The 24,985-nt window shown below is 44.9% G+C and overlaps 19 non-coding genes across 19 annotated transcripts; all 19 read left to right on the top strand.

Annotated features, from left to right (window-relative positions):
* The first annotated feature begins 187 nt into the window (after positions 1 to 187).
* Positions 188 to 378, top strand: LOC141207725 (U2 spliceosomal RNA). The gene has a single exon (XR_012278052.1). It is a non-coding gene; the product is annotated as a U2 spliceosomal RNA (small nuclear RNA).
* A 1,115-nt stretch (positions 379 to 1,493) lies between these two features.
* On the top strand, positions 1,494 to 1,684 carry LOC141207723 (U2 spliceosomal RNA). Its single transcript, XR_012278050.1, has one exon. It is a non-coding gene; the product is annotated as a U2 spliceosomal RNA (small nuclear RNA).
* A 1,115-nt stretch (positions 1,685 to 2,799) lies between these two features.
* On the top strand, positions 2,800 to 2,990 carry LOC141207722 (U2 spliceosomal RNA). The gene has a single exon (XR_012278049.1). It is a non-coding gene; the product is annotated as a U2 spliceosomal RNA (small nuclear RNA).
* Positions 2,991 to 4,105: 1,115 nt separating this feature from the next.
* LOC141207721 (U2 spliceosomal RNA) lies at positions 4,106 to 4,296 on the top strand. The gene has a single exon (XR_012278048.1). It is a non-coding gene; the product is annotated as a U2 spliceosomal RNA (small nuclear RNA).
* Positions 4,297 to 5,411: 1,115 nt separating this feature from the next.
* Positions 5,412 to 5,602, top strand: LOC141207719 (U2 spliceosomal RNA). The gene has a single exon (XR_012278047.1). It is a non-coding gene; the product is annotated as a U2 spliceosomal RNA (small nuclear RNA).
* A 1,115-nt stretch (positions 5,603 to 6,717) lies between these two features.
* LOC141207718 (U2 spliceosomal RNA) lies at positions 6,718 to 6,908 on the top strand. The gene has a single exon (XR_012278046.1). It is a non-coding gene; the product is annotated as a U2 spliceosomal RNA (small nuclear RNA).
* A 1,115-nt stretch (positions 6,909 to 8,023) lies between these two features.
* On the top strand, positions 8,024 to 8,214 carry LOC141207717 (U2 spliceosomal RNA). Its single transcript, XR_012278045.1, has one exon. It is a non-coding gene; the product is annotated as a U2 spliceosomal RNA (small nuclear RNA).
* Positions 8,215 to 9,329: 1,115 nt separating this feature from the next.
* On the top strand, positions 9,330 to 9,520 carry LOC141207716 (U2 spliceosomal RNA). Its single transcript, XR_012278044.1, has one exon. It is a non-coding gene; the product is annotated as a U2 spliceosomal RNA (small nuclear RNA).
* Positions 9,521 to 10,635: 1,115 nt separating this feature from the next.
* Positions 10,636 to 10,826, top strand: LOC141207105 (U2 spliceosomal RNA). Its single transcript, XR_012277530.1, has one exon. It is a non-coding gene; the product is annotated as a U2 spliceosomal RNA (small nuclear RNA).
* A 1,115-nt stretch (positions 10,827 to 11,941) lies between these two features.
* On the top strand, positions 11,942 to 12,132 carry LOC141207715 (U2 spliceosomal RNA). Its single transcript, XR_012278043.1, has one exon. It is a non-coding gene; the product is annotated as a U2 spliceosomal RNA (small nuclear RNA).
* Positions 12,133 to 13,247: 1,115 nt separating this feature from the next.
* LOC141207714 (U2 spliceosomal RNA) lies at positions 13,248 to 13,438 on the top strand. The gene has a single exon (XR_012278042.1). It is a non-coding gene; the product is annotated as a U2 spliceosomal RNA (small nuclear RNA).
* Positions 13,439 to 14,553: 1,115 nt separating this feature from the next.
* On the top strand, positions 14,554 to 14,744 carry LOC141207713 (U2 spliceosomal RNA). Its single transcript, XR_012278041.1, has one exon. It is a non-coding gene; the product is annotated as a U2 spliceosomal RNA (small nuclear RNA).
* A 1,115-nt stretch (positions 14,745 to 15,859) lies between these two features.
* Positions 15,860 to 16,050, top strand: LOC141207711 (U2 spliceosomal RNA). The gene has a single exon (XR_012278039.1). It is a non-coding gene; the product is annotated as a U2 spliceosomal RNA (small nuclear RNA).
* Positions 16,051 to 17,165: 1,115 nt separating this feature from the next.
* Positions 17,166 to 17,356, top strand: LOC141207710 (U2 spliceosomal RNA). The gene has a single exon (XR_012278038.1). It is a non-coding gene; the product is annotated as a U2 spliceosomal RNA (small nuclear RNA).
* Positions 17,357 to 18,471: 1,115 nt separating this feature from the next.
* On the top strand, positions 18,472 to 18,662 carry LOC141207709 (U2 spliceosomal RNA). The gene has a single exon (XR_012278037.1). It is a non-coding gene; the product is annotated as a U2 spliceosomal RNA (small nuclear RNA).
* A 1,115-nt stretch (positions 18,663 to 19,777) lies between these two features.
* On the top strand, positions 19,778 to 19,968 carry LOC141207708 (U2 spliceosomal RNA). The gene has a single exon (XR_012278036.1). It is a non-coding gene; the product is annotated as a U2 spliceosomal RNA (small nuclear RNA).
* A 1,115-nt stretch (positions 19,969 to 21,083) lies between these two features.
* On the top strand, positions 21,084 to 21,274 carry LOC141207707 (U2 spliceosomal RNA). The gene has a single exon (XR_012278035.1). It is a non-coding gene; the product is annotated as a U2 spliceosomal RNA (small nuclear RNA).
* A 1,118-nt stretch (positions 21,275 to 22,392) lies between these two features.
* Positions 22,393 to 22,583, top strand: LOC141207705 (U2 spliceosomal RNA). Its single transcript, XR_012278033.1, has one exon. It is a non-coding gene; the product is annotated as a U2 spliceosomal RNA (small nuclear RNA).
* A 1,118-nt stretch (positions 22,584 to 23,701) lies between these two features.
* Positions 23,702 to 23,892, top strand: LOC141207704 (U2 spliceosomal RNA). The gene has a single exon (XR_012278032.1). It is a non-coding gene; the product is annotated as a U2 spliceosomal RNA (small nuclear RNA).
* The last annotated feature ends 1,093 nt before the right edge of the window (positions 23,893 to 24,985 follow it).

Below are 24,985 nucleotides of genomic sequence, written 5' to 3'. Positions count from 1 at the left end.
TTAAAGAGGTGGAGTTATGCAGATCTAAAACGCGTGGATTGCAGCAGCAGCAAGCCGAAAAGTGCAGGCATGTAAGGGATCTAGAGGTTGACAACATGTCTTCTTAACGGGAGTCCAGGAGCTCATCTCCACAAATGGACTTTTCAGGATCCTTGGGTGGCTCCGTAGTTTGAAACCAATTCTGGTTATCGCTTCTCGGCCTTTTGGCTAAGATCAAGTGTAGTATCTGTTCTTATCAGTTTAATATCTGATACGTCCCCTATCTGGGGACCATATATTAAATGGATTTTTAGAACAGGGAGATGGAAAAAGAGCTTGCTCTGTCCACTCCACGCATTGACCTGGTATTGCAGTATCTCCAGGACCGGTGCACCCCTTCTTTAATGCAGTTTCTAAAATCAGAAAGAATTGAATTCAATGTTTTTTGTTCATTTTGCTTGTTTGTCGGATTTTGGGATGGACTCTTTGGCTTTGCTTTTCTTCTCCTCATTGGATTTTTCATGTTCAAAGTTGCAGAAGCCAGATTACAAGCTCATTTTGGTTCAACTTCAGCAACTGTGCATTGCATTGCCATGTAATGTGATGCAATGCTATCTTTCTAGCTCTCCCTTTTTACTTCCTTTTGGATAAACAGACATATTAGGCAAGCATTTTGGAGCTTTCACCTAAATAACTACAGGTGGTGAGATAAGCTGCACAATATAATTGACCTTTCAGTATATTGTTGCACACACACCATCTATTTAGCAAATGCCCTTGTTATCAACAGCAGCCTTTTAAACTCACCTGAGCTAACAGGTATGTGCGCTGGTTACTCTGCTGCGCTTAAAATTTCTTTTTTGGTTTGCTACAATGCCTTTTCTGAAACGTTGTCTCCTTCTGCTGGAACACTGACTTCTTTCATTTAATGCCTGCAGACTATAAAAGAGAACCCAACCCAAAAAGTTTGGTTGATTAGTCTGTGGCATTCTGTTAAACTGTTGCTTATGGCGGTCTCTGTGAGCTTCTCAGCGACATTCAGCCAGCCAGGTATCCTGCCTGCAGTAGATGGAATGTGGCAATGGAACGCTGGCTGCGCGTGTCATAATAGGCTCTGAGCCTTTATATACCTGTGCACAGCAGCAGCCACCTTCAGTCTGCTGCTGGACAGCCAGCAGCAGCAGCAGCAGGAGAGGTATGTAATCAGGAGCCCTCCTGCTAAGGGTAGACAGCTGCTCGTTCCACCCCACCCCCCGCCTTAATTGGTTCTCCTCCCTTCCAACGGTGTTGAGGCGGGTGGGAACAGCAGGGGGTGAAGGTGCTGTGTTTAAAGAGGTGGAGTTATGCAGATCTAAAACGCGTGGATTGCAGCAGCAGCAAGCCGAAAAGTGCAGGCATGTAAGGGATCTAGAGGTTGACAACATGTCTTCTTAACGGGAGTCCAGGAGCTCATCTCCACAAATGGACTTTTCAGGATCCTTGGGTGGCTCCGTAGTTTGAAACCAATTCTGGTTATCGCTTCTCGGCCTTTTGGCTAAGATCAAGTGTAGTATCTGTTCTTATCAGTTTAATATCTGATACGTCCCCTATCTGGGGACCATATATTAAATGGATTTTTAGAACAGGGAGATGGAAAAAGAGCTTGCTCTGTCCACTCCACGCATTGACCTGGTATTGCAGTATCTCCAGGACCGGTGCACCCCTTCTTTAATGCAGTTTCTAAAATCAGAAAGAATTGAATTCAATGTTTTTTGTTCATTTTGCTTGTTTGTCGGATTTTGGGATGGACTCTTTGGCTTTGCTTTTCTTCTCCTCATTGGATTTTTCATGTTCAAAGTTGCAGAAGCCAGATTACAAGCTCATTTTGGTTCAACTTCAGCAACTGTGCATTGCATTGCCATGTAATGTGATGCAATGCTATCTTTCTAGCTCTCCCTTTTTACTTCCTTTTGGATAAACAGACATATTAGGCAAGGATTTTGGAGCTTTCACCTAAATAACTACAGGTGGTGAGATAAGCTGCACAATATAATTGACCTTTCAGTATATTGTTGCACACACACCATCTATTTAGCAAATGCCCTTGTTATCAACAGCAGCCTTTTAAACTCACCTGAGCTAACAGGTATGTGCGCTGGTTACTCTGCTGCGCTTAAAATTTCTTTTTTGGTTTGCTACAATGCCTTTTCTGAAACGTTGTCTCCTTCTGCTGGAACACTGACTTCTTTCATTTAATGCCTGCAGACTATAAAAGAGAACCCAACCCAAAAAGTTTGGTTGATTAGTCTGTGGCATTCTGTTAAACTGTTGCTTATGGCGGTCTCTGTGAGCTTCTCAGCGACATTCAGCCAGCCAGGTATCCTGCCTGCAGTAGATGGAATGTGGCAATGGAACGCTGGCTGCGCGTGTCATAATAGGCTCTGAGCCTTTATATACCTGTGCACAGCAGCAGCCACCTTCAGTCTGCTGCTGGACAGCCAGCAGCAGCAGCAGCAGGAGAGGTATGTAATCAGGAGCCCTCCTGCTAAGGGTAGACAGCTGCTCGTTCCACCCCACCCCCCGCCTTAATTGGTTCTCCTCCCTTCCAACGGTGTTGAGGCGGGTGGGAACAGCAGGGGGTGAAGGTGCTGTGTTTAAAGAGGTGGAGTTATGCAGATCTAAAACGCGTGGATTGCAGCAGCAGCAAGCCGAAAAGTGCAGGCATGTAAGGGATCTAGAGGTTGACAACATGTCTTCTTAACGGGAGTCCAGGAGCTCATCTCCACAAATGGACTTTTCAGGATCCTTGGGTGGCTCCGTAGTTTGAAACCAATTCTGGTTATCGCTTCTCGGCCTTTTGGCTAAGATCAAGTGTAGTATCTGTTCTTATCAGTTTAATATCTGATACGTCCCCTATCTGGGGACCATATATTAAATGGATTTTTAGAACAGGGAGATGGAAAAAGAGCTTGCTCTGTCCACTCCACGCATTGACCTGGTATTGCAGTATCTCCAGGACCGGTGCACCCCTTCTTTAATGCAGTTTCTAAAATCAGAAAGAATTGAATTCAATGTTTTTTGTTCATTTTGCTTGTTTGTCGGATTTTGGGATGGACTCTTTGGCTTTGCTTTTCTTCTCCTCATTGGATTTTTCATGTTCAAAGTTGCAGAAGCCAGATTACAAGCTCATTTTGGTTCAACTTCAGCAACTGTGCATTGCATTGCCATGTAATGTGATGCAATGCTATCTTTCTAGCTCTCCCTTTTTACTTCCTTTTGGATAAACAGACATATTAGGCAAGCATTTTGGAGCTTTCACCTAAATAACTACAGGTGGTGAGATAAGCTGCACAATATAATTGACCTTTCAGTATATTGTTGCACACACACCATCTATTTAGCAAATGCCCTTGTTATCAACAGCAGCCTTTTAAACTCACCTGAGCTAACAGGTATGTGCGCTGGTTACTCTGCTGCGCTTAAAATTTCTTTTTTGGTTTGCTACAATGCCTTTTCTGAAACGTTGTCTCCTTCTGCTGGAACACTGACTTCTTTCATTTAATGCCTGCAGACTATAAAAGAGAACCCAACCCAAAAAGTTTGGTTGATTAGTCTGTGGCATTCTGTTAAACTGTTGCTTATGGCGGTCTCTGTGAGCTTCTCAGCGACATTCAGCCAGCCAGGTATCCTGCCTGCAGTAGATGGAATGTGGCAATGGAACGCTGGCTGCGCGTGTCATAATAGGCTCTGAGCCTTTATATACCTGTGCACAGCAGCAGCCACCTTCAGTCTGCTGCTGGACAGCCAGCAGCAGCAGCAGCAGGAGAGGTATGTAATCAGGAGCCCTCCTGCTAAGGGTAGACAGCTGCTCGTTCCACCCCACCCCCCGCCTTAATTGGTTCTCCTCCCTTCCAACGGTGTTGAGGCGGGTGGGAACAGCAGGGGGTGAAGGTGCTGTGTTTAAAGAGGTGGAGTTATGCAGATCTAAAACGCGTGGATTGCAGCAGCAGCAAGCCGAAAAGTGCAGGCATGTAAGGGATCTAGAGGTTGACAACATGTCTTCTTAACGGGAGTCCAGGAGCTCATCTCCACAAATGGACTTTTCAGGATCCTTGGGTGGCTCCGTAGTTTGAAACCAATTCTGGTTATCGCTTCTCGGCCTTTTGGCTAAGATCAAGTGTAGTATCTGTTCTTATCAGTTTAATATCTGATACGTCCCCTATCTGGGGACCATATATTAAATGGATTTTTAGAACAGGGAGATGGAAAAAGAGCTTGCTCTGTCCACTCCACGCATTGACCTGGTATTGCAGTATCTCCAGGACCGGTGCACCCCTTCTTTAATGCAGTTTCTAAAATCAGAAAGAATTGAATTCAATGTTTTTTGTTCATTTTGCTTGTTTGTCGGATTTTGGGATGGACTCTTTGGCTTTGCTTTTCTTCTCCTCATTGGATTTTTCATGTTCAAAGTTGCAGAAGCCAGATTACAAGCTCATTTTGGTTCAACTTCAGCAACTGTGCATTGCATTGCCATGTAATGTGATGCAATGCTATCTTTCTAGCTCTCCCTTTTTACTTCCTTTTGGATAAACAGACATATTAGGCAAGCATTTTGGAGCTTTCACCTAAATAACTACAGGTGGTGAGATAAGCTGCACAATATAATTGACCTTTCAGTATATTGTTGCACACACACCATCTATTTAGCAAATGCCCTTGTTATCAACAGCAGCCTTTTAAACTCACCTGAGCTAACAGGTATGTGCGCTGGTTACTCTGCTGCGCTTAAAATTTCTTTTTTGGTTTGCTACAATGCCTTTTCTGAAACGTTGTCTCCTTCTGCTGTAACACTGACTTCTTTCATTTAATGCCTGCAGACTATAAAAGAGAACCCAACCCAAAAAGTTTGGTTGATTAGTCTGTGGCATTCTGTTAAACTGTTGCTTATGGCGGTCTCTGTGAGCTTCTCAGCGACATTCAGCCAGCCAGGTATCCTGCCTGCAGTAGATAGAATGTGGCAATGGAACGCTGGCTGCGCGTGTCATAATAGGCTCTGAGCCTTTATATACCTGTGCACAGCAGCAGCCACCTTCAGTCTGCTGCTGGACAGCCAGCAGCAGCAGCAGCAGGAGAGGTATGTAATCAGGAGCCCTCCTGCTAAGGGTAGACAGCTGCTCGTTCCACCCCACCCCCCGCCTTAATTGGTTCTCCTCCCTTCCAACGGTGTTGAGGCGGGTGGGAACAGCAGGGGGTGAAGGTGCTGTGTTTAAAGAGGTGGAGTTATGCAGATCTAAAACGCGTGGATTGCAGCAGCAGCAAGCCGAAAAGTGCAGGCATGTAAGGGATCTAGAGGTTGACAACATGTCTTCTTAACGGGAGTCCAGGAGCTCATCTCCACAAATGGACTTTTCAGGATCCTTGGGTGGCTCCGTAGTTTGAAACCAATTCTGGTTATCGCTTCTCGGCCTTTTGGCTAAGATCAAGTGTAGTATCTGTTCTTATCAGTTTAATATCTGATACGTCCCCTATCTGGGGACCATATATTAAATGGATTTTTAGAACAGGGAGATGGAAAAAGAGCTTGCTCTGTCCACTCCACGCATTGACCTGGTATTGCAGTATCTCCAGGACCGGTGCACCCCTTCTTTAATGCAGTTTCTAAAATCAGAAAGAATTGAATTCAATGTTTTTTGTTCATTTTGCTTGTTTGTCGGATTTTGGGATGGACTCTTTGGCTTTGCTTTTCTTCTCCTCATTGGATTTTTCATGTTCAAAGTTGCAGAAGCCAGATTACAAGCTCATTTTGGTTCAACTTCAGCAACTGTGCATTGCATTGCCATGTAATGTGATGCAATGCTATCTTTCTAGCTCTCCCTTTTTACTTCCTTTTGGATAAACAGACATATTAGGCAAGCATTTTGGAGCTTTCACCTAAATAACTACAGGTGGTGAGATAAGCTGCACAATATAATTGACCTTTCAGTATATTGTTGCACACACACCATCTATTTAGCAAATGCCCTTGTTATCAACAGCAGCCTTTTAAACTCACCTGAGCTAAAAGGTATGTGCGCTGGTTACTCTGCTGCGCTTAAAATTTATTTTTTGGTTTGCTACAATGCCTTTTCTGAAACGTTGTCTCCTTCTGCTGGAACACTGACTTCTTTCATTTAATGCCTGCAGACTATAAAAGAGAACCCAACCCAAAAAGTTTGGTTGATTAGTCTGTGGCATTCTGTTAAACTGTTGCTTATGGCGGTCTCTGTGAGCTTCTCAGCGACATTCAGCCAGCCAGGTATCCTGCCTGCAGTAGATGGAATGTGGCAATGGAACGCTGGCTGCGCGTGTCATAATAGGCTCTGAGCCTTTATATACCTGTGCACAGCAGCAGCCACCTTCAGTCTGCTGCTGGACAGCCAGCAGCAGCAGCAGCAGGAGAGGTATGTAATCAGGAGCCCTCCTGCTAAGGGTAGACAGCTGCTCGTTCCACCCCACCCCCCGCCTTAATTGGTTCTCCTCCCTTCCAACGGTGTTGAGGCGGGTGGGAACAGCAGGGGGTGAAGGTGCTGTGTTTAAAGAGGTGGAGTTATGCAGATCTAAAACGCGTGGATTGCAGCAGCAGCAAGCCGAAAAGTGCAGGCATGTAAGGGATCTAGAGGTTGACAACATGTCTTCTTAACGGGAGTCCAGGAGCTCATCTCCACAAATGGACTTTTCAGGATCCTTGGGTGGCTCCGTAGTTTGAAACCAATTCTGGTTATCGCTTCTCGGCCTTTTGGCTAAGATCAAGTGTAGTATCTGTTCTTATCAGTTTAATATCTGATACGTCCCCTATCTGGGGACCATATATTAAATGGATTTTTAGAACAGGGAGATGGAAAAAGAGCTTGCTCTGTCCACTCCACGCATTGACCTGGTATTGCAGTATCTCCAGGACCGGTGCACCCCTTCTTTAATGCAGTTTCTAAAATCAGAAAGAATTGAATTCAATGTTTTTTGTTCATTTTGCTTGTTTGTCGGATTTTGGGATGGACTCTTTGGCTTTGCTTTTCTTCTCCTCATTGGATTTTTCATGTTCAAAGTTGCAGAAGCCAGATTACAAGCTCATTTTGGTTCAACTTCAGCAACTGTGCATTGCATTGCCATGTAATGTGATGCAATGCTATCTTTCTAGCTCTCCCTTTTTACTTCCTTTTGGATAAACAGACATATTAGGCAAGCATTTTGGAGCTTTCACCTAAATAACTACAGGTGGTGAGATAAGCTGCACAATATAATTGACCTTTCAGTATATTGTTGCACACACACCATCTATTTAGCAAATGCCCTTGTTATCAACAGCAGCCTTTTAAACTCACCTGAGCTAACAGGTATGTGCGCTGGTTACTCTGCTGCGCTTAAAATTTCTTTTTTGGTTTGCTACAATGCCTTTTCTGAAACGTTGTCTCCTTCTGCTGGAACACTGACTTCTTTCATTTAATGCCTGCAGACTAAAAAAGAGAACCCAACCCAAAAAGTTTGGTTGATTAGTCTGTGGCATTCTGTTAAACTGTTGCTTATGGCGGTCTCTGTGAGCTTCTCAGCGACATTCAGCCAGCCAGGTATCCTGCCTGCAGTAGATGGAATGTGGCAATGGAACGCTGGCTGCGCGTGTCATAATAGGCTCTGAGCCTTTATATACCTGTGCACAGCAGCAGCCACCTTCAGTCTGCTGCTGGACAGCCAGCAGCAGCAGCAGCAGGAGAGGTATGTAATCAGGAGCCCTCCTGCTAAGGGTAGACAGCTGCTCGTTCCACCCCACCCCCCGCCTTAATTGGTTCTCCTCCCTTCCAACGGTGTTGAGGCGGGTGGGAACAGCAGGGGGTGAAGGTGCTGTGTTTAAAGAGGTGGAGTTATGCAGATCTAAAACGCGTGGATTGCAGCAGCAGCAAGCCGAAAAGTGCAGGCATGTAAGGGATCTAGAGGTTGACAACATGTCTTCTTAACGGGAGTCCAGGAGCTCATCTCCACAAATGGACTTTTCAGGATCCTTGGGTGGCTCCGTAGTTTGAAACCAATTCTGGTTATCGCTTCTCGGCCTTTTGGCTAAGATCAAGTGTAGTATCTGTTCTTATCAGTTTAATATCTGATACGTCCCCTATCTGGGGACCATATATTAAATGGATTTTTAGAACAGGGAGATGGAAAAAGAGCTTGCTCTGTCCACTCCACGCATTGACCTGGTATTGCAGTATCTCCAGGACCGGTGCACCCCTTCTTTAATGCAGTTTCTAAAATCAGAAAGAATTGAATTCAATGTTTTTTGTTCATTTTGCTTGTTTGTCGGATTTTGGGATGGACTCTTTGGCTTTGCTTTTCTTCTCCTCATTGGATTTTTCATGTTCAAAGTTGCAGAAGCCAGATTACAAGCTCATTTTGGTTCAACTTCAGCAACTGTGCATTGCATTGCCATGTAATGTGATGCAATGCTATCTTTCTAGCTCTCCCTTTTTACTTCCTTTTGGATAAACAGACATATTAGGCAAGCATTTTGGAGCTTTCACCTAAATAACTACAGGTGGTGAGATAAGCTGCACAATATAATTGACCTTTCAGTATATTGTTGCACACACACCATCTATTTAGCAAATGCCCTTGTTATCAACAGCAGCCTTTTAAACTCACCTGAGCTAACAGGTATGTGCGCTGGTTACTCTGCTGCGCTTAAAATTTCTTTTTTGGTTTGCTACAATGCCTTTTCTGAAACGTTGTCTCCTTCTGCTGGAACACTGACTTCTTTCATTTAATGCCTGCAGACTATAAAAGAGAACCCAACCCAAAAAGTTTGGTTGATTAGTCTGTGGCATTCTGTTAAACTGTTGCTTATGGCGGTCTCTGTGAGCTTCTCAGCGACATTCAGCCAGCCAGGTATCCTGCCTGCAGTAGATGGAATGTGGCAATGGAACGCTGGCTGCGCGTGTCATAATAGGCTCTGAGCCTTTATATACCTGTGCACAGCAGCAGCCACCTTCAGTCTGCTGCTGGACAGCCAGCAGCAGCAGCAGCAGGAGAGGTATGTAATCAGGAGCCCTCCTGCTAAGGGTAGACAGCTGCTCGTTCCACCCCACCCCCCGCCTTAATTGGTTCTCCTCCCTTCCAACGGTGTTGAGGCGGGTGGGAACAGCAGGGGGTGAAGGTGCTGTGTTTAAAGAGGTGGAGTTATGCAGATCTAAAACGCGTGGATTGCAGCAGCAGCAAGCCGAAAAGTGCAGGCATGTAAGGGATCTAGAGGTTGACAACATGTCTTCTTAACGGGAGTCCAGGAGCTCATCTCCACAAATGGACTTTTCAGGATCCTTGGGTGGCTCCGTAGTTTGAAACCAATTCTGGTTATCGCTTCTCGGCCTTTTGGCTAAGATCAAGTGTAGTATCTGTTCTTATCAGTTTAATATCTGATACGTCCCCTATCTGGGGACCATATATTAAATGGATTTTTAGAACAGGGAGATGGAAAAAGAGCTTGCTCTGTCCACTCCACGCATTGACCTGGTATTGCAGTATCTCCAGGACCGGTGCACCCCTTCTTTAATGCAGTTTCTAAAATCAGAAAGAATTGAATTCAATGTTTTTTGTTCATTTTGCTTGTTTGTCGGATTTTGGGATGGACTCTTTGGCTTTGCTTTTCTTCTCCTCATTGGATTTTTCATGTTCAAAGTTGCAGAAGCCAGATTACAAGCTCATTTTGGTTCAACTTCAGCAACTGTGCATTGCATTGCCATGTAATGTGATGCAATGCTATCTTTCTAGCTCTCCCTTTTTACTTCCTTTTGGATAAACAGACATATTAGGCAAGCATTTTGGAGCTTTCACCTAAATAACTACAGGTGGTGAGATAAGCTGCACAATATAATTGACCTTTCAGTATATTGTTGCACACACACCATCTATTTAGCAAATGCCCTTGTTATCAACAGCAGCCTTTTAAACTCACCTGAGCTAACAGGTATGTGCGCTGGTTACTCTGCTGCGCTTAAAATTTCTTTTTTGGTTTGCTACAATGCCTTTTCTGAAACGTTGTCTCCTTCTGCTGGAACACTGACTTCTTTCATTTAATGCCTGCAGACTATAAAAGAGAACCCAACCCAAAAAGTTTGGTTGATTAGTCTGTGGCATTCTGTTAAACTGTTGCTTATGGCGGTCTCTGTGAGCTTCTCAGCGACATTCAGCCAGCCAGGCATCCTGCCTGCAGTAGATGGAATGTGGCAATGGAACGCTGGCTGCGCGTGTCATAATAGGCTCTGAGCCTTTATATACCTGTGCACAGCAGCAGCCACCTTCAGTCTGCTGCTGGACAGCCAGCAGCAGCAGCAGCAGGAGAGGTATGTAATCAGGAGCCCTCCTGCTAAGGGTAGACAGCTGCTCGTTCCACCCCACCCCCCGCCTTAATTGGTTCTCCTCCCTTCCAACGGTGTTGAGGCGGGTGGGAACAGCAGGGGGTGAAGGTGCTGTGTTTAAAGAGGTGGAGTTATGCAGATCTAAAACGCGTGGATTGCAGCAGCAGCAAGCCGAAAAGTGCAGGCATGTAAGGGATCTAGAGGTTGACAACATGTCTTCTTAACGGGAGTCCAGGAGCTCATCTCCACAAATGGACTTTTCAGGATCCTTGGGTGGCTCCGTAGTTTGAAACCAATTCTGGTTATCGCTTCTCGGCCTTTTGGCTAAGATCAAGTGTAGTATCTGTTCTTATCAGTTTAATATCTGATACGTCCCCTATCTGGGGACCATATATTAAATGGATTTTTAGAACAGGGAGATGGAAAAAGAGCTTGCTCTGTCCACTCCATGCATTGACCTGGTATTGCAGTATCTCCAGGACCGGTGCACCCCTTCTTTAATGCAGTTTCTAAAATCAGAAAGAATTGAATTCAATGTTTTTTGTTCATTTTGCTTGTTTGTCGGATTTTGGGATGGACTCTTTGGCTTTGCTTTTCTTCTCCTCATTGGATTTTTCATGTTCAAAGTTGCAGAAGCCAGATTACAAGCTCATTTTGGTTCAACTTCAGCAACTGTGCATTGCATTGCCATGTAATGTGATGCAATGCTATCTTTCTAGCTCTCCCTTTTTACTTCCTTTTGGATAAACAGACATATTAGGCAAGCATTTTGGAGCTTTCACCTAAATAACTACAGGTGGTGAGATAAGCTGCACAATATAATTGACCTTTCAGTATATTGTTGCACACACACCATCTATTTAGCAAATGCCCTTGTTATCAACAGCAGCCTTTTAAACTCACCTGAGCTAACAGGTATGTGCGCTGGTTACTCTGCTGCGCTTAAAATTAATTTTTTGGTTTGCTACAATGCCTTTTCTGAAACGTTGTCTCCTTCTGCTGGAACACTGACTTCTTTCATTTAATGCCTGCAGACTATAAAAGAGAACCCAACCCAAAAAGTTTGGTTGATTAGTCTGTGGCATTCTGTTAAACTGTTGCTTATGGCGGTCTCTGTGAGCTTCTCAGCGACATTCAGCCAGCCAGGTATCCTGCCTGCAGTAGATGGAATGTGGCAATGGAACGCTGGCTGCGCGTGTCATAATAGGCTCTGAGCCTTTATATACCTGTGCACAGCAGCAGCCACCTTCAGTCTGCTGCTGGACAGCCAGCAGCAGCAGCAGCAGGAGAGGTATGTAATCAGGAGCCCTCCTGCTAAGGGTAGACAGCTGCTCGTTCCACCCCACCCCCCGCCTTAATTGGTTCTCCTCCCTTCCAACGGTGTTGAGGCGGGTGGGAACAGCAGGGGGTGAAGGTGCTGTGTTTAAAGAGGTGGAGTTATGCAGATCTAAAACGCGTGGATTGCAGCAGCAGCAAGCCGAAAAGTGCAGGCATGTAAGGGATCTAGAGGTTGACAACATGTCTTCTTAACGGGAGTCCAGGAGCTCATCTCCACAAATGGACTTTTCAGGATCCTTGGGTGGCTCCGTAGTTTGAAACCAATTCTGGTTATCGCTTCTCGGCCTTTTGGCTAAGATCAAGTGTAGTATCTGTTCTTATCAGTTTAATATCTGATACGTCCCCTATCTGGGGACCATATATTAAATGGATTTTTAGAACAGGGAGATGGAAAAAGAGCTTGCTCTGTCCACTCCACGCATTGACCTGGTATTGCAGTATCTCCAGGACCGGTGCACCCCTTCTTTAATGCAGTTTCTAAAATCAGAAAGAATTGAATTCAATGTTTTTTGTTCATTTTGCTTGTTTGTCGGATTTTGGGATGGACTCTTTGGCTTTGCTTTTCTTCTCCTCATTGGATTTTTCATGTTCAAAATTGCAGAAGCCAGATTACAAGCTCATTTTGGTTCAACTTTAGCAACTGTGCATTGCATTGCCATGTAATGTGATGCAATGCTATCTTTCTAGCTCTCCCTTTTTACTTCCTTTTGGATAAACAGACATATTAGGCAAGCATTTTGGAGCTTTCACCTAAATAACTACAGGTGGTGAGATAAGCTGCACAATATAATTGACCTTTCAGTATATTGTTGCACACACACCATCTATTTAGCAAATGCCCTTGTTATCAACAGCAGCCTTTTAAACTCACCTGAGCTAACAGGTATGTGCGCTGGTTACTCTGCTGCGCTTAAAATTTCTTTTTTGGTTTGCTACAATGCCTTTTCTGAAACGTTGTCTCCTTCTGCTGGAACACTGACTTCTTTCATTTAATGCCTGCAGACTATAAAAGAGAACCCAACCCAAAAAGTTTGGTTGATTAGTCTGTGGCATTCTGTTAAACTGTTGCTTATGGCGGTCTCTGTGAGCTTCTCAGCGACATTCAGCCAGCCAGGTATCCTGCCTGCAGTAGATGGAATGTGGCAATGGAACGCTGGCTGCGCGTGTCATAATAGGCTCTGAGCCTTTATATACCTGTGCACAGCAGCAGCCACCTTCAGTCTGCTGCTGGACAGCCAGCAGCAGCAGCAGCAGGAGAGGTATGTAATCAGGAGCCCTCCTGCTAAGGGTAGACAGCTGCTCGTTCCACCCCACCCCCCGCCTTAATTGGTTCTCCTCCCTTCCAACGGTGTTGAGGCGGGTGGGAACAGCAGGGGGTGAAGGTGCTGTGTTTAAAGAGGTGGAGTTATGCAGATCTAAAACGCGTGGATTGCAGCAGCAGCAAGCCGAAAAGTGCAGGCATGTAAGGGATCTAGAGGTTGACAACATGTCTTCTTAACGGGAGTCCAGGAGCTCATCTCCACAAATGGACTTTTCAGGATCCTTGGGTGGCTCCGTAGTTTGAAACCAATTCTGGTTATCGCTTCTCGGCCTTTTGGCTAAGATCAAGTGTAGTATCTGTTCTTATCAGTTTAATATCTGATACGTCCCCTATCTGGGGACCATATATTAAATGGATTTTTAGAACAGGGAGATGGAAAAAGAGCTTGCTCTGTCCACTCCACGCATTGACCTGGTATTGCAGTATCTCCAGGACCGGTGCACCCCTTCTTTAATGCAGTTTCTAAAATCAGAAAGAATTGAATTCAATGTTTTTTGTTCATTTTGCTTGTTTGTCGGATTTTGGGATGGACTCTTTGGCTTTGCTTTTCTTCTCCTCATTGGATTTTTCATGTTCAAAGTTGCAGAAGCCAGATTACAAGCTCATTTTGGTTCAACTTCAGCAACTGTGCAATGCATTGCCATGTAATGTGATGCAATGCTATCTTTCTAGCTCTCCCTTTTTACTTCCTTTTGGATAAACAGACATATTAGGCAAGCATTTTGGAGCTTTCACCTAAATAACTACAGGTGGTGAGATAAGCTGCACAATATAATTGACCTTTCAGTATATTGTTGCACACACACCATCTATTTAGCAAATGCCCTTGTTATCAACAGCAGCCTTTTAAACTCACCTGAGCTAACAGGTATGTGCGCTGGTTACTCTGCTGCGCTTAAAATTTCTTTTTTGGTTTGCTACAATGCCTTTTCTGAAACGTTGTCTCCTTCTGCTGGAACACTGACTTCTTTCATTTAATGCCTGCAGACTATAAAAGAGAACCCAACCCAAAAAGTTTGGTTGATTAGTCTGTGGCATTCTGTTAAACTGTTGCTTATGGCGGTCTCTGTGAGCTTCTCAGCGACATTCAGCCAGCCAGGTATCCTGCCTGCAGTAGATGGAATGTGGCAATGGAACGCTGGCTGCGCGTGTCATAATAGGCTCTGAGCCTTTATATACCTGTGCACAGCAGCAGCCACCTTCAGTCTGCTGCTGGACAGCCAGCAGCAGCAGCAGCAGGAGAGGTATGTAATCAGGAGCCCTCCTGCTAAGGGTAGACAGCTGCTCGTTCCACCCCACCCCCCGCCTTAATTGGTTCTCCTCCCTTCCAACGGTGTTGAGGCGGGTGGGAACAGCAGGGGGTGAAGGTGCTGTGTTTAAAGAGGTGGAGTTATGCAGATCTAAAACGCGTGGATTGCAGCAGCAGCAAGCCGAAAAGTGCAGGCATGTAAGGGATCTAGAGGTTGACAACATGTCTTCTTAACGGGAGTCCAGGAGCTCATCTCCACAAATGGACTTTTCAGGATCCTTGGGTGGCTCCGTAGTTTGAAACCAATTCTGGTTATCGCTTCTCGGCCTTTTGGCTAAGATCAAGTGTAGTATCTGTTCTTATCAGTTTAATATCTGATACGTCCCCTATCTGGGGACCATATATTAAATGGATTTTTAGAACAGGGAGATGGAAAAAGAGCTTGCTCTGTCCACTCCACGCATTGACCTGGTATTGCAGTATCTCCAGGACCGGTGCACCCCTTCTTTAATGCAGTTTCTAAAATCAGAAAGAATTGAATTCAATGTTTTTTGTTCATTTTGCTTGTTTGTCGGATTTTGGGATGGACTCTTTGGCTTTGCTTTTCTTCTCCTCATTGGATTTTTCATGTTCAAAGTTGCAGAAGCCAGATTACAAGCTCATTTTGGTTCAACTTCAGCAACTGTGCATTGCATTGCCATGTAATGTGATGCAATGCTATCTTTCTAGCTCTCCCTTTTTACTTCCTTTTGGATAAACAGACATATTAGGCAAGCATTTTGGAGCTTTCACCTAAATAACTACAGGTGGTGAGATAAGCTGCACAATATAATTGACCTTTCAGTATATTGTTGCACACACACCATCTATTTAGCAAATGCCCTTGTTATCAACAGCAGCCTTTTAAACTCACCTGAGCTAACAGGTATGTGCGCTGGTTACTCTGCTGCGCTTAAAATTTCTTTTTTGGTTTGCTACAATGCCTTTTCTGAAACGTTGTCTCCTTCTGCTGGAACACTGACTTCTTTCATTTAATGCCTGCAGACTATAAAAGAGAACCCAACCCAAAAAGTTTGGTTGATTAGTCTGTGGCATTCTGTTAAACTGTTGCTTATGGCGGTCTCTGTGAGCTTCTCAGCGACATTCAGCCAGCCAGGTATCCTGCCTGCAGTAGATGGAATGTGGCAATGGAACGCTGGCTGCGCGTGTCATAATAGGCTCTGAGCCTTTATATACCTGTGCACAGCAGCAGCCACCTTCAGTCTGCTGCTGGACAGCCAGCAGCAGCAGCAGCAGGAGAGGTATGTAATCAGGAGCCCTCCTGCTAAGGGTAGACAGCTGCTCGTTCCACCCCACCCCCCGCCTTAATTGGTTCTCCTCCCTTCCAACGGTGTTGAGGCGGGTGGGAACAGCAGGGGGTGAAGGTGCTGTGTTTAAAGAGGTGGAGTTATGCAGATCTAAAACGCGTGGATTGCAGCAGCAGCAAGCCGAAAAGTGCAGGCATGTAAGGGATCTAGAGGTTGACAACATGTCTTCTTAACGGGAGTCCAGGAGCTCATCTCCACAAATGGACTTTTCAGGATCCTTGGGTGGCTCCGTAGTTTGAAACCAATTCTGGTTATCGCTTCTCGGCCTTTTGGCTAAGATCAAGTGTAGTATCTGTTCTTATCAGTTTAATATCTGATACGTCCCCTATCTGGGGACCATATATTAAATGGATTTTTAGAACAGGGAGATGGAAAAAGAGCTTGCTCTGTCCACTCCACGCATTGACCTGGTATTGCAGTATCTCCAGGACCGGTGCACCCCTTCTTTAATGCAGTTTCTAAAATCAGAAAGAATTGAATTCAATGTTTTTTGTTCATTTTGCTTGTTTGTCGGATTTTGGGATGGACTCTTTGGCTTTGCTTTTCTTCTCCTCATTGGATTTTTCATGTTCAAAATTGCAGAAGCCAGATTACAAGCTCATTTTGGTTCAACTTCAGCAACTGTGCATTGCATTGCCATGTAATGTGATGCAATGCTATCTTTCTAGCTCTCCCTTTTTACTTCCTTTTGGATAAACAGACATATTAGGCAAGCATTTTGGAGCTTTCACCTAAATAACTACAGGTGGTGAGATAAGCTGCACAATATAATTGACCTTTCAGTATATTGTTGCACACACACCATCTATTTAGCAAATGCCCTTGTTATCAACAGCAGCCTTTTAAACTCACCTGAGCTAACAGGTATGTGCGCTGGTTACTCTGCTGCGCTTAAAATTTCTTTTTTGGTTTGCTACAATGCCTTTTCTGAAACGTTGTCTCCTTCTGCTGGAACACTGACTTCTTTCATTTAATGCCTGCAGACTATAAAAGAGAACCCAACCCAAAAAGTTTGGTTGATTAGTCTGTGGCATTCTGTTAAACTGTTGCTTATGGCGGTCTCTGTGAGCTTCTCAGCGACATTCAGCCAGCCAGGTATCCTGCCTGCAGTAGATGGAATGTGGCAATGGAACGCTGGCTGCGCGTGTCATAATAGGCTCTGAGCCTTTATATACCTGTGCACAGCAGCAGCCACCTTCAGTCTGCTGCTGGACAGCCAGCAGCAGCAGCAGCAGGAGAGGTATGTAATCAGGAGCCCTCCTGCTAAGGGTAGACAGCTGCTCGTTCCACCCCACCCCCCGCCTTAATTGGTTCTCCTCCCTTCCAACGGTGTTGAGGCGGGTGGGAACAGCAGGGGGTGAAGGTGCTGTGTTTAAAGAGGTGGAGTTATGCAGATCTAAAACGCGTGGATTGCAGCAGCAGCAAGCCGAAAAGTGCAGGCATGTAAGGGATCTAGAGGTTGACAACATGTCTTCTTAACGGGAGTCCAGGAGCTCATCTCCACAAATGGACTTTTCAGGATCCTTGGGTGGCTCCGTAGTTTGAAACCAATTCTGGTTATCGCTTCTCGGCCTTTTGGCTAAGATCAAGTGTAGTATCTGTTCTTATCAGTTTAATATCTGATACGTCCCCTATCTGGGGACCATATATTAAATGGATTTTTAGAACAGGGAGATGGAAAAAGAGCTTGCTCTGTCCACTCCACGCATTGACCTGGTATTGCAGTATCTCCAGGACCGGTGCACCCCTTCTTTAATGCAGTTTCTAAAATCAGAAAGAATTGAATTCAATGTTTTTTGTTCATTTTGCTTGTTTGTCGGATTTTGGGATGGACTCTTTGGCTTTGCTTTTCTTCTCCTCATTGGATTTTTCATGTTCAAAGTTGCAGAAGCCAGATTACAAGCTCATTTTGGTTCAACTTCAGCAACTGTGCATTGCATTGCCATGTAATGTGATGCAATGCTATCTTTCTAGCTCTCCCTTTTTACTTCCTTTTGGATAAACAGACATATTAGGCAAGCATTTTGGAGTTTTCACCTAAATAACTACAGGTGGTGAGATAAGCTGCACAATATAATTGACCTTTCAGTATATTGTTGCACACACACCATCTATTTAGCAAATGCCCTTGTTATCAACAGCAGCCTTTTAAACTCACCTGTGCTAACAGGTATGTGCGCTGGTTACTCTGCTGCGCTTAAAATTTCTTTTTTGGTTTGCTACAATGCCTTTTCTGAAACGTTGTCTCCTTCTGCTGGAACACTGACTTCTTTCATTTAATGCCTGCAGACTATAAAAGAGAACCCAACCCAAAAAGTTTGGTTGATTAGTCTGTGGCATTCTGTTAAACTGTTGCTTATGGCGGTCTCTGTGAGCTTCTCAGCGACATTCAGCCAGCCAGGTATCCTGCCTGCAGTAGATGGAATGTGGCAATGGAACGCTGGCTGCGCGTGTCATAATAGGCTCTGAGCCTTTATATACCTGTGCACAGCAGCAGCCACCTTCAGTCTGCTGCTGGACAGCCAGCAGCAGCAGCAGCAGGAGAGGTATGTAATCAGGAGCCCTCCTGCTAAGGGTAGACAGCTGCTCGTTCCACCCCACCCCCCGCCTTAATTGGTTCTCCTCCCTTCCAACGGTGTTGAGGCGGGTGGGAACAGCAGGGGGTGAAGGTGCTGTGTTTAAAGAGGTGGAGTTATGCAGATCTAAAGCGCGTGGATTGCAGCAGCAGCAAGCCGAAAAGTGCAGGCATGTAAGGGATCTAGAGGTTGACAACATGTCTTCTTAACGGGAGTCCAGGAGCTCATCTCCACAAATGGACTTTTCAGGATCCTTGGGTGGCTCCGTAGTTTGAAACCAATTCTGGTTATCGCTTCTCGGCCTTTTGGCTAAGATCAAGTGTAGTATCTGTTCTTATCAGTTTAATATCTGATACGTCCCCTATCTGGGGACCATATATTAAATGGATTTTTAGAACAGGGAGATGGAAAAAGAGCTTGCTCTGTCCACTCCACGCATTGACCTGGTATTGCAGTATCTCCAGGACCGGTGCACCCCTTCTTTAATGCAGTTTCTAAAATCAGAAAGAATTGAATTCAATGTTTTTTGTTCATTTTGCTTGTTTGTCGGATTTTGGGATGGACTCTTTGGCTTTCCTTTTCTTCTCCTCATTGGATTTTTCATGTTCAAAGTTGCAGAAGCCAGATTACAAGCTCATTTTGGTTCAACTTCAGCAACTGTGCATTGCATTGCCATGTAATGTGATGCAATGCTATCTTTCTAGCTCTCCCTTTTTACTTCCTTTTGGATAAACAGACATATTAGGCAAGCATTTTGGAGCTTTCACCTAAATAACTACAGGTGGTGAGATAAGCTGCACAATATAATTGACCTTTCAGTATATTGTTGCACACACACCATCTATTTAGCAAATGCCCTTGTTATCAACAGCAGCCTTTTAAACTCACCTGAGCTAACAGGTATGTGCGCTGGTTACTCTGCTGCGCTTAAAATTTCTTTTTTGGTTTGCTACAATGCCTTTTCTGAAACGTTGTCTCCTTCTGCTGGAACACTGACTTCTTTCATTTAATGCCTGCAGACTATAAAAGAGAACCCAACCCAAAAAGTTTGGTTGATTAGTCTGTGGCATTCTGTTAAACTGTTGCTTATGGCGGTCTCTGTGAGCTTCTCAGCGACATTCAGCCAGCCAGGTATCCTGCCTGCAGTAGATGGAATGTGGCAATGGAACGCTGGCTGCGCGTGTCATAATAGGCTCTGAGCCTTTATATACCTGTGCACAGCAGCAGCCACCTTCAGTCTGCTGCTGGACAGCCAGCAGCAGCAGCAGCAGGAGAGGTATGTAATCAGGAGCCCTCCTGCTAAGGGTAGACAGCTGCTCGTTCCACCCCACCCCCCGCCTTAATTGGTTCTCCTCCCTTCCAACGGTGTTGAGGCGGGTGGGAACAGCAGGGGGTGAAGGTGCTGTGTTTAAAGAGGTGGAGTTATGCAGATCTAAAACGCGTGGATTGCAGCAGCAGCAAGCCGAAAAGTGCAGGCATGTAAGGGATCTAGAGGTTGACAACATGTCTTCTTAACGGGAGTCCAGGAGCTCATCTCCACAAATGGACTTTTCAGGATCCTTGGGTGGCTCCGTAGTTTGAAACCAATTCTGGTTATCGCTTCTCGGCCTTTTGGCTAAGATCAAGTGTAGTATCTGTTCTTATCAGTTTAATATCTGATACGTCCCCTATCTGGGGACCATATATTAAATGGATTTTTAGAACAGGGAGATGGAAAAAGAGCTTGCTCTGTCCACTCCACGCATTGACCTGGTATTGCAGTATCTCCAGGACCGGTGCACCCCTTCTTTAATGCAGTTTCTAAAATCAGAAAGAATTGAATTCAATGTTTTTTGTTCATTTTGCTTGTTTGTCGGATTTTGGGATGGACTCTTTGGCTTTCCTTTTCTTCTCCTCATTGGATTTTTCATGTTCAAAGTTGCAGAAGCCAGATTACAAGCTCATTTTGGTTCAACTTCAGCAACTGTGCATTGCATTGCCATGTAATGTGATGCAATGCTATCTTTCTAGCTCTCCCTTTTTACTTCCTTTTGGATAAACAGACATATTAGGCAAGCATTTTGGAGCTTTCACCTAAATAACTACAGGTGGTGAGATAAGCTGCACAATATAATTGACCTTTCAGTATATTGTTGCACACACACCATCTATTTAGCAAATGCCCTTGTTATCAACAGCAGCCTTTTAAACTCACCTGAGCTAACAGGTATGTGCGCTGGTTACTCTGCTGCGCTTAAAATTTCTTTTTTGGTTTGCTACAATGCCTTTTCTGAAACGTTGTCTCCTTCTGCTGGAACACTGACTTCTTTCATTTAATGCCTGCAGACTATAAAAGAGAACCCAACCCAAAAAGTTTGGTTGATTAGTCTGTGGCATTCTGTTAAACTGTTGCTTATGGTGGTCTCTGTGAGCTTCTCAGCGACATTCAGCCAGCCAGGTATCCTGCCTGCAGTAGATGGAATGTGGCAATGGAACGCTGGCTGCGCGTGTCATAATAGGCTCTGAGCCTTTATATACCTGTGCACAGCAGCAGCCACCTTCAGTCTGCTGCTGGACAGCCAGCAGCAGCAGCAGCAGGAGAGGTATGTAATCAGGAGCCCTCCTGCTAAGGGTAGACAGCTGCTCGTTCCACCCCACCCCCCGCCTTAATTGGTTCTCCTCCCTTCCAACGGTGTTGAGGCGGGTGGGAACAGCAGGGGGTGAAGGTGCTGTGTTTAAAGAGGTGGAGTTATGCAGATCTAAAACGCGTGGATTGCAGCAGCAGCAAGCCGAAAAGTGCAGGCATGTAAGGGATCTAGAGGTTGACAACATGTCTTCTTAACGGGAGTCCAGGAGCTCATCTCCACAAATGGACTTTTCAGGATCCTTGGGTGGCTCCGTAGTTTGAAACCAATTCTGGTTATCGCTTCTCGGCCTTTTGGCTAAGATCAAGTGTAGTATCTGTTCTTATCAGTTTAATATCTGATACGTCCCCTATCTGGGGACCATATATTAAATGGATTTTTAGAACAGGGAGATGGAAAAAGAGCTTGCTCTGTCCACTCCACGCATTGACCTGGTATTGCAGTATCTCCAGGACCGGTGCACCCCTTCTTTAATGCAGTTTCTAAAATCAGAAAGAATTGAATTCAATGTTTTTTGTTCATTTTGCTTGTTTGTCGGATTTTGGGATGGACTCTTTGGCTTTGCTTTTCTTCTCCTCATTGGATTTTTCATGTTCAAAGTTGCAGAAGCCAGATTACAAGCTCATTTTGGTTCAACTTCAGCAACTGTGCATTGCATTGCCATGTAATGTGATGCAATGCTATCTTTCTAGCTCTCCCTTTTTACTTCCTTTTGGATAAACAGACATATTAGGCAAGCATTTTGGAGCTTTCACCTAAATAACTACAGGTGGTGAGATAAGCTGCACAATATAATTGACCTTTCAGTATATTGTTGCACACACACCATCTATTTAGCAAATGCCCTTGTTATCAACAGCAGCCTTTTAAACTCACCTGAGCTAACAGGTATGTGCGCTGGTTACTCTGCTGCGCTTAAAATTTCTTTTTTGGTTTGCTACAATGCCTTTTCTGAAACGTTGTCTCCTTCTGCTGGAACACTGACTTCTTTCATTTAATGCCTGCAGACTATAAAAGAGAACCCAACCCAAAAAGTTTGGTTGATTAGTCTGTGGCATTCTGTTAAACTGTTGCTTATGGCGGTCTCTGTGAGCTTCTCAGCGACATTCAGCCAGCCAGGTATCCTGCCTGCAGTAGATGGAATGTGGCAATGGAACGCTGGCTGCGCGTGTCATAATAGGCTCTGAGCCTTTATATACCTGTGCACAGCAGCAGCCACCTTCAGTCTGCTGCTGGACAGCCAGCAGCAGCAGCAGCAGCAGGAGAGGTATGTAATCAGGAGCCCTCCTGCTAAGGGTAGACAGCTGCTCGTTCCACCCCACCCCCCGCCTTAATTGGTTCTCCTCCCTTCCAACGGTGTTGAGGCGGGTGGGAACAGCAGGGGGTGAAGGTGCTGTGTTTAAAGAGGTGGAGTTATGCAGATCTAAAACGCGTGGATTGCAGCAGCAGCAAGCCGAAAAGTGTAGGCATGTAAGGGATCTAGAGGTTGACAACATGTCTTCTTAACGGGAGTCCAGGAGCTCATCTCCACAAATGGACTTTTCAGGATCCTTGGGTGGCTCCGTAGTTTGAAACCAATTCTGGTTATCGCTTCTCGGCCTTTTGGCTAAGATCAAGTGTAGTATCTGTTCTTATCAGTTTAATATCTGATACGTCCCCTATCTGGGGACCATATATTAAATGGATTTTTAGAACAGGGAGATGGAAAAAGAGCTTGCTCTGTCCACTCCACGCATTGACCTGGTATTGCAGTATCTCCAGGACCGGTGCACCCCTTCTTTAATGCAGTTTCTAAAATCAGAAAGAATTGAATTCAATGTTTTTTGTTCATTTTGCTTGTTTGTCGGATTTTGGGATGGACTCTTTGGCTTTGCTTTTCTTCTCCTCATTGGATTTTTCATGTTCAAAGTTGCAGAAGCCAGATTACAAGCTCATTTTGGTTCAACTTCAGCAACTGTGCATTGCATTGCCATGTAATGTGATGCAATGCTATCTTTCTAGCTCTCCCTTTTTACTTCCTTTTGGATAAACAGACATATTAGGCAAGCATTTTGGAGCTTTCACCTAAATAACTACAGGTGGTGAGATAAGCTGCACAATATAATTGACCTTTCAGTATATTGTTGCACACACACCATCTATTTAGCAAATGCCCTTGTTATCAACAGCAGCCTTTTAAACTCACCTGAGCTAACAGGTATGTGCGCTGGTTACTCTGCTGCGCTTAAAATTTCTTTTTTGGTTTGCTACAATGCCTTTTCTGAAACGTTGTCTCCTTCTGCTGGAACACTGACTTCTTTCATTTAATGCCTGCAGACTATAAAAGAGAACCCAACCCAAAAAGTTTGGTTGATTAGTCTGTGGCATTCTGTTAAACTGTTGCTTATGGCGGTCTCTGTGAGCTTCTCAGCGACATTCAGCCAGCCAGGTATCCTGCCTGCAGTAGATGGAATGTGGCAATGGAACGCTGGCTGCGCGTGTCATAATAGGCTCTGAGCCTTTATATACCTGTGCACAGCAGCAGCCACCTTCAGTCTGCTGCTGGACAGCCAGCAGCAGCAGCAGCAGCAGGAGAGGTATGTAATCAGGAGCCCTCCTGCTAAGGGTAGACAGCTGCTCGTTCCACCCCACCCCCCGCCTTAATTGGTTCTCCTCCCTTCCAACGGTGTTGAGGCGGGTGGGAACAGCAGGGGGTGAAGGTGCTGTGTTTAAAGAGGTGGAGTTATGCAGATCTAAAACGCGTGGATTGCAGCAGCAGCAAGCCGAAAAGTGCAGGCATGTAAGGGATCTAGAGGTTGACAACATGTCTTCTTAACGGGAGTCCAGGAGCTCATCTCCACAAATGGACTTTTCAGGATCCTTGGGTGGCTCCGTAGTTTGAAACCAATTCTGGTTATCGCTTCTCGGCCTTTTGGCTAAGATCAAGTGTAGTATCTGTTCTTATCAGTTTAATATCTGATACGTCCCCTATCTGGGGACCATATATTAAATGGATTTTTAGAACAGGGAGATGGAAAAAGAGCTTGCTCTGTCCACTCCACGCATTGACCTGGTATTGCAGTATCTCCAGGACCGGTGCACCCCTTCTTTAATGCAGTTTCTAAAATCAGAAAGAATTGAATTCAATGTTTTTTGTTCATTTTGCTTGTTTGTCGGATTTTGGGATGGACTCTTTGGCTTTGCTTTTCTTCTCCTCATTGGATTTTTCATGTTCAAAGTTGCAGAAGCCAGATTACAAGCTCATTTTGGTTCAACTTCAGCAACTGTGCATTGCATTGCCATGTAATGTGATGCAATGCTATCTTTCTAGCTCTCCCTTTTTACTTCCTTTTGGATAAACAGACATATTAGGCAAGCATTTTGGAGCTTTCACCTAAATAACTACAGGTGGTGAGATAAGCTGCACAATATAATTGACCTTTCAGTATATTGTTGCACACACACCATCTATTTAGCAAATGCCCTTGTTATCAACAGCAGCCTTTTAAACTCACCTGAGCTAACAGGTATGTGCGCTGGTTACTCTGCTGCGCTTAAAATTTCTTTTTTGGTTTGCTACAATGCCTTTTCTGAAACGTTGTCTCCTTCTGCTGGAACACTGACTTCTTTCATTTAATGCCTGCAGACTATAAAAGAGAACCCAACCCAAAAAGTTTGGTTGATTAGTCTGTGGCATTCTGTTAAACTGTTGCTTATGGCGGTCTCTGTGAGCTTCTCAGCGACATTCAGCCAGCCAGGTATCCTGCCTGCAGTAGATGGAATGTGGCAATGGAACGCTGGCTGCGCGTGTCATAATAGGCTCTGAGCCTTTATATACCTGTGCACAGCAGCAGCCACCTTCAGTCTGCTGCTGGACAGCCAGCAGCAGCAGCAGCAGCAGGAGAGGTATGTAATCAGGAGCCCTCCTGCTAAGGGTAGACAGCTGCTCGTTCCACCCCACCCCCCGCCTTAATTGGTTCTCCTCCCTTCCAACGGTGTTGAGGCGGGTGGGAACAGCAGGGGGTGAAGGTGCTGTGTTTAAAGAGGTGGAGTTATGCAGATCTAAAACGCGTGGATTGCAGCAGCAGCAAGCCGAAAAGTGCAGGCATGTAAGGGATCTAGAGGTTGACAACATGTCTTCTTAACGGGAGTCCAGGAGCTCATCTCCACAAATGGACTTTTCAGGATCCTTGGGTGGCT

This window comes from Phyllobates terribilis, unplaced genomic scaffold (genome assembly GCF_046119375.1).
Source record: "Phyllobates terribilis strain yellow unplaced genomic scaffold, ASM4611937v1 Scaffold_160__1_contigs__length_4322635, whole genome shotgun sequence".
Lineage (NCBI taxonomy): Eukaryota > Metazoa > Chordata > Amphibia > Anura > Dendrobatidae > Phyllobates > Phyllobates terribilis.
The sequence above is the reverse complement of the archived record's forward strand: the minus strand, read 5'-3'. Positions and strand labels throughout refer to the sequence as shown.